Source organism: Musca vetustissima, unplaced genomic scaffold (genome assembly GCF_032173495.1).
Source record: "Musca vetustissima isolate MV318-11 ecotype Yass unplaced genomic scaffold, APGP_CSIRO_Mvet_v1 utg5566, whole genome shotgun sequence".
Taxonomy (NCBI): Eukaryota; Metazoa; Arthropoda; class Insecta; order Diptera; family Muscidae; genus Musca; species Musca vetustissima.
Window position 1 is genome coordinate 6,965 of NW_026877757.1, and position 6,964 is coordinate 13,928.

Sequence of the window (6,964 nt, forward strand, 5' to 3'; positions counted from 1 at the left end):
GACCGGTATTGATAATTATACCCTCAGTCTTATGACTAATAAGGGTGTATACACTCTCGAAGGGAATAATCGATTTCTTCTAAACTTTGCACATCTTAATATTTCTTACAAACTTAGTTTAAGTTCGAAGGTGGGGATTATCGGTCCTTCTGGTACTTCCCCCACAAATGGTAAAAATTGTGCTAAAATTAATTATATAATAACATTCAAACTGGCTATCCGATTTTTACGAATCTTTGTACAATTTTTGTCAAGCCTAGACCAAGTAGGAAGATGGGACCCATTGGTCTACTCCTTCTGGTCCCTCCCCCCCACAAAGGGTCAAAATTTTCAGTATTTATAAATCAAATATCAGGGCAATTCAATGTCAGATTTGAACCAAATTTTGTACAACCTAATACCATGTGGTATCTCCCACACAAATGGTCAACATTTTCAATATTTATAAATCCAATATCAGGCGAATGAAATGTCCGATTTGAACCAAATTTTGCACAAACTATTATCTTTACCAAGCCTAGATCAAGCCCGAATGTGAGTCCCGTCTGCCCTCCTCCTCTGGTACTTCCTATAAAAAGGGTCAATTTTACATATTTTATCAACATTAAATCCTAAACATCTTTAATTAAACATATATCTTATATAAAACGAATAATAAAACCTGTGTATTACTCCGAATACCTCCTCCAAAAGCCATAGGGTGAGGGTATATATCTGTCGGCAACAACGACTGACACTTTTTTACTTGTTTTCGGTATGAAAATGTCAAATTAGACCCAATTTTGTTAAAGACGTATCAGTAGTTCTCAAAATACCCAAAATTGAGGCTACCATTACATGGACTGCTATAGACCTTCGAACTTAAACAGCCAGCAGAAGTGCAGACCATATTCCAATTTGCTCAATTTCATTTCTGTTGGAAGATATCTTGATTACAACAGTTGGATCAGAGTAGTTACAAATGGAATACATTTTATAAATGCCAAAATTTTTATTACGATTACAATTTTTCTTTATAAATTTGAAAAAATTTAAAAATTAATAGAATCTTTCAGTCGGGGAACAAACTAGTTATGATGATATGTATATTGTGTAAACGTCGTGATCACATTTCTCCTTACGTTAAAGAGTTCCTCGGTTGTACCTTTGAAAGTTTTGTGAGTTTAAGGTCAATGTTGTTGTTCTATAAGGTATTTAAGTTGCAGACTCCTTCCTCTGTAGTTGATTTGTTTATGTTTTCTAGATCTGTTAGAAACATACAAATACTTGTTCCGCGTTTGTGTCCTTTATTGGAAAAAGCCTTTTTTGTACGAATTTCTAGAATTTTTAACACCTTACCGCCTTCTCTTAAAACATTTAACTCTTCCTTAAAATGTTATCGAACTCATTTATACGATTACTTCAACCTCAATTCATCTTAAATTCATAGGTTTTGCTTATTTGTTTGTGTTTTTATTGCATAACTGATTTCAACATTTAAATAAATTTAACTATAATATATTATATTTTTTTTTATTGATAATTGTGATATAATAATAAGATATTTGAACCTGTAAATTTAATTTAGTGGTTGAGAGTAGATATAATATTGAAGTCCTTTGCCCTATGTGATAGGTCGCTGCATCAAATAATGGAATAATAATAATAAAAATGTTTTTGAAGTACAATGGTTCTGAAACCCTCCAACTGAATAGTCGTTAAGATAACATTAAGCTAATACACTGTTAGTTTTAAGCTTTTGGAGTAGTTTATATTTTGTTGTTTTTTGAATCGCTTTTGGCCCTTTGGGCTAGATTCTCGTTTATAAAATAAATTGAAATTGAAAAAGTAAACGAACAGATCTATTAACGATAGGATTGAAACCAACAAAAAATATCGAACTATCGATCGTTTTGCCAACACTAGTTGTTAGTTTTTGATAGAGTTGGGCAATCTAGTTCACGTAGCGGATCGATCATTCTCGTTTCTTTTTTAAAAAGGAACTAGTTCCTTAAAATTGTTCCTTTGAACTATGTAATTACTTCATAATTAAGAGTCGAACCACGAATGAGAGAGGGAACAACGCTCGTCTGTACATGGCATTAGACTTTTCAATACAAAAAGTCGATTAATCGAAAGTCGATTTACTTATCCCTAATCATAATTTGCCTAAACCTCATTCGTAAACAACACGGTTTCCATTTAGTCTCTATCCCACCTCATTCGTAAACTTTCGGTTATACCATTTTGAGTTCATCTTTATCGGCCATTTTGTCTTCTCCTCCCATTCGTTAGCAGGTGGAATGTTTTTCAATTTTTTCAGTCGTCGTTTTTATTTTAGCTCCGTTCCAGAACCTAAAAGAATCTACTAATTTTACAAGTTTTGCAACTTTTTACTCGAAAACCGTTCCTGAACCCATAAAACTGGTAAAGCATTGAATCAAATTTAAGAGAGCACAAAACAAAATGGCTTTCTCTTTGTAAACTTTTTGTTATGTTGATTTTGAAGTATTGACATCTAATTTTGGCATATTTACTAGATTTGCGTTCCCGAACTTTTCAAATTATTTTGTACTCTGAGACTTGAAATGTTTCCCTTTTACTAGCTTTACTATTAAACAAGTGAAAAAGCGTTAAGTTCGGCCGGGCCGAACTTTGGATACCCTCCACCACAGGTATACTGACAGGTATTTGAAATGAAAAAGTGGACCGATATTTATAATTTTAAATAGAGATATTTGGTACCCAATATGAACCCACTGTACCAAATTTCAGCGAATTCGGTTGAAAATCGCGCGTAAGAACCTCAAAATACCGAAAATTTGGGATGCCCTTATATGGGGGCTACCAGAAAAAGTGGGCCGATATTTATAATTTTTAGTAGAGATATTTGGTACGCAATATGAACCCAATGCACAAAATTGCAGCGCATTTGGTTGAAAAGCGCGCTCAAGAACCCCAAAATACCGAAATTGGGGGGTACCCTTATATGGGGGATATCCGAAAAAATTGCATAACTGATTTCAACATTTAAATAAATTTAACTATAATATATTATATTTTTTTTTTATTGATAATTGTGATATAATAATAAGATATTTGAACCTGTAAATTTAATTTAGTGGTTGAGAGTAGATATAATATTGAAGTCCTTTGCCCTATGTGATAGGTCGCTGCATCAAATAATGGAATAATAATAATAAAAATGTTTTTGAAGTACAATGGTTCTGAAACCCTCCAACTGAATAGTCGTTAAGATAACATTAAGCTAATACACTGTTAGTTTTAAGCTTTTGGAGTAGTTTATATTTTTTTTTTTTTTGAATCGCTTTTGGCCCTTTGGGCTAGATTCTCGTTTATAAAATAAATTGAAATTGAAAAAGTAAACGAACAGATCTATTAACGATAGGATTGAAACCAACAAAAAATATCGAACTATCGATCGTTTTGCCATCACTAGTTGTTAGTTTTTGATAGAGTTGGGCAATCTAGTTCACGTAGCGGATCGATCATTCTCGTTTCTTTTTTAAAAAGGAACTAGTTCCTTAAAATTGTTCCTTTGAACTATGTAATTACTTCATAATTAAGAGTCGAACCACGAATGAGAGAGGGAACAACGCTCGTCTGTACATGGCATTAGACTTTTCAATACAAAAAGTCGATTAATCGAAAGTCGATTTACTTATCCCTAATCATAATTTGCCTAATGCCATGTTCTGACGGGCATCCGAACAACGTAGTTCGCTCTCAGAATTACGTACATGAATTAACCCGTTCATACAACACTATTCATAATTCATATCATCAGAGTTTTTTATTTCAAACTTTTTGTTTCTTGTTTTACACCAAAAATGTAACATATTTTAGTGAATTACATAGGGATCTAAATAGAAAAAATAATTCTCTTTCTCCTGACTATAGTATGAACCCATATCTATTTACTTTTCATTCATGTTTTCCATTTTTTCTGAAAATGTTGTTGTTTTTAATACATTTTTATATTTTCTCAATTCAAATGTCACATACTGTCACAAATAAAATTTTGGAGAATTTTTTGTTTGAGTTGCCCCACATTTGTTTCTTGTTTTGTACGCTAATTAGAACCAAGGGAAAAGAAATGCATATTGCATTATGTAGAAAACAAAATTTACATCCTGCTGCATATATAAAAACTATACAATTTTTTACTTTTCATTCATGATTTTCAATTTTACTGAAAAAATTTGAAAATTTCATAAATATTTTCAAACTGTCAAAATTAATTTATTTTCGATAAACACTCTCAATTGTTAGGGATGGGACAAATTTATTGGTTATTCAGAGAGTGATTCGAATTGAACAACGTACAAAAGTCGGTGTTCGCTCAGACAATTTTGTATGGGGAACTAAGTAATTCCTTCATAATTAAGGGTCGAACAACGAATGAGAGAGCGAACAACGCTCGTCTGTACATGGCATAAACCTCATTCGTAAACAACACGGTTTCCATTTAGTCTTGTTGCATGTGAAAATAATTTTTTGTATAAAAATAAAATAAAAAAAAAACACAACCGGCAGCAATTACCCGAGATGATGTGTTTGCTGCTGCCGGCCAGAAAAAAGTGAGCCGGATACAGTAAGCTCAGTACAGCGGTTGAGAAATTCATGCGTTGCCATCTGGTCTGAAATTTAGGCCTGGCAAATACAACCCTGTCGAGTGTAGGGATCAAGAGGTAAGATTAAAGGAAAAATGATAAATGTCGGAAAATGCGCGAGAATCCCAGAAAAGTGGGAAAATGGCATCTGGCTGCGGGGGTATAAAAGGCATAACGGGGGGAAAATTCGATCAAATTTATTTGGTGTTTGGTCGAGAGACTATAATTTATAACAAATTTTCAAAACAAAGAAAACAAAAATCCCCAAGATAAACAAAAAAATCCCCAAAATTATTAAGACTTGTGTTTGTTTTTTATTGTTGAGTGCCTTATGCCTGCGAGCGAACAAAATAAAGTAAGTAGTGTAATTCGGTAATATTTTATGTGTTTGAATGTTTGTGTTTTGTATAGATCTCGCCAACATCCTCATCAACGAAAAAGGCAAGCATTGGCCCCTCCAAGTCGTTGCACGGAGGAGGTCATCCGATTTTTTTTTGGGGCTTATTCGGCAAAACATTTATGTGGCATGGTTTTAGCCGTAGAATAGTTGGCTGGAAGACACTTAAGCCCAAACAGATACAGCACGACAGCGTAAGCTTGGACGCAGTTGGCCAATAAATTGATGTGTCTGTCCGTCCAAAAATCCTGGAAAAATAAGTATCTGGAAACCAGGTAACCATAGTTTTGTCGAAATTTAAATGCCCAGAGCCGAGCGCCTGGGAGAAATCTGAAAGTGGAAAGAAAAATGAATTAGTAATCAAAGACCAAATTAAAAACAAGCAAATCACCAAATGACAAAAAATTTAAAAAAACCAAACAAAAATATATTTACTAAATTTTAAGTGTTAGATTAAGTGTGTTATGTGTTAGTATTTAGTGATTAATATCTAAGATTTTAAATTGTGAGAATTTTTAACGCCTAACAAATGCGACAAGTGTAGGGTTACCCCAAATATCTTATTGGAAACATGCGTTTGCCTATTTTGGGGACCAAATGGTAATCTCCCCAATAACGACTTAAGAGAGCTCTTTTAGGTGAGGTAATAATATAATAGAGTGGCCAGAAGGAGCCGTTTCAATAGATTGTGTGGGTAGTCTGAAACAGTGACTTATCGATAGCTTTAGGTGTTAGGAATTCAGAATATTGACTAAGTGTTTATGTTAGGTTTAAGTAATCAAAAAATAATGAAATTAATAAATATTGTTTATGTGTAAATGTTTAGATTAATATGAATTGCTAGTTGTTTTCTGTAAGGGAGGAAGATTGGACGATGTTGCAGTAAGGTGAGTGTGTGTGGAAACAGGGGCCCTTTAAAATTAAGTGTTTATGAGGACGAGAAGGGTCAAGGTTGGGCGGGCGGAGTGCGGGAATAATTGACACCAAATTCCCTCGTTATGGTCGTATGTGTGTTGTCGTTTTTGTATTGTTGTTTTTTTGTTCTATTTCCGTTTTCCTTCTTGGTTGTTCGACCCCTAGGGCTGATGGTGGTAGGGTTGGGAATTCACCCCTAAAGCGGTGCCCCGACTGAGCTGGTTGGAACCCCACCAGGAGCCGCAGTAGGCGGTACGCAACAATATGGCGCCCAATCCAAACTCTAGTCCTGTCGTCCTATAATTTTTAAGTGCAATAACACCTGCCACTACTTATGCGCAAAACAAAGGTGCCAAAAACGTTAGTACGACAAGGACCAATAAATAATATATGTTGTGCAATAATACCTACGCACAGAATAATATACCATAGGGTGAAATAGTTTAAAATATTATATCGCATTTTCAATAATCTTGCATCCACATATTGTTCTTATGTCAATTGTGCAATATCTAGTTTAAGTAATTAGAAAATTAGGATATAATATTCCATAAGTTAGGGTCTAGTGCAATAGCTCTTGTTCGTTAATTGTAACAATGAATGTATTGTGTTCATGACCTGTGTTTTTTTTGTTTACTGTCCTTTTAATTAGAGTAGATACAATAGACTAAGGATGGCATATGGGGAAGTGCAATATCTGCTTTGACCATGGTTGTCATTGACTGTATTGTGCAATTTCTCTTAACACGAGATCTTTTTTCTTCTTAAAGAAAACTGCCGTGGTGTATGTCCTTTAATGTTGCTGTGTATTTTTCAATGTAATGATTAGTCCAGTCTTCAGTACGCCATAACGACCTATTTTTAGGACACTTAGAAAAATAATTAATAATAAATAAAAAAAAAATACCACACACTTTATCTTGCATACAACTGAAATAACGTCCCATTACCTCCCATATGTGTATCTGTGTTGTAAAAAAGTAAATATATTTGTTTTATTAATAGTAACTTTAATTTTTGTTAACCCAATTTTAAAAAT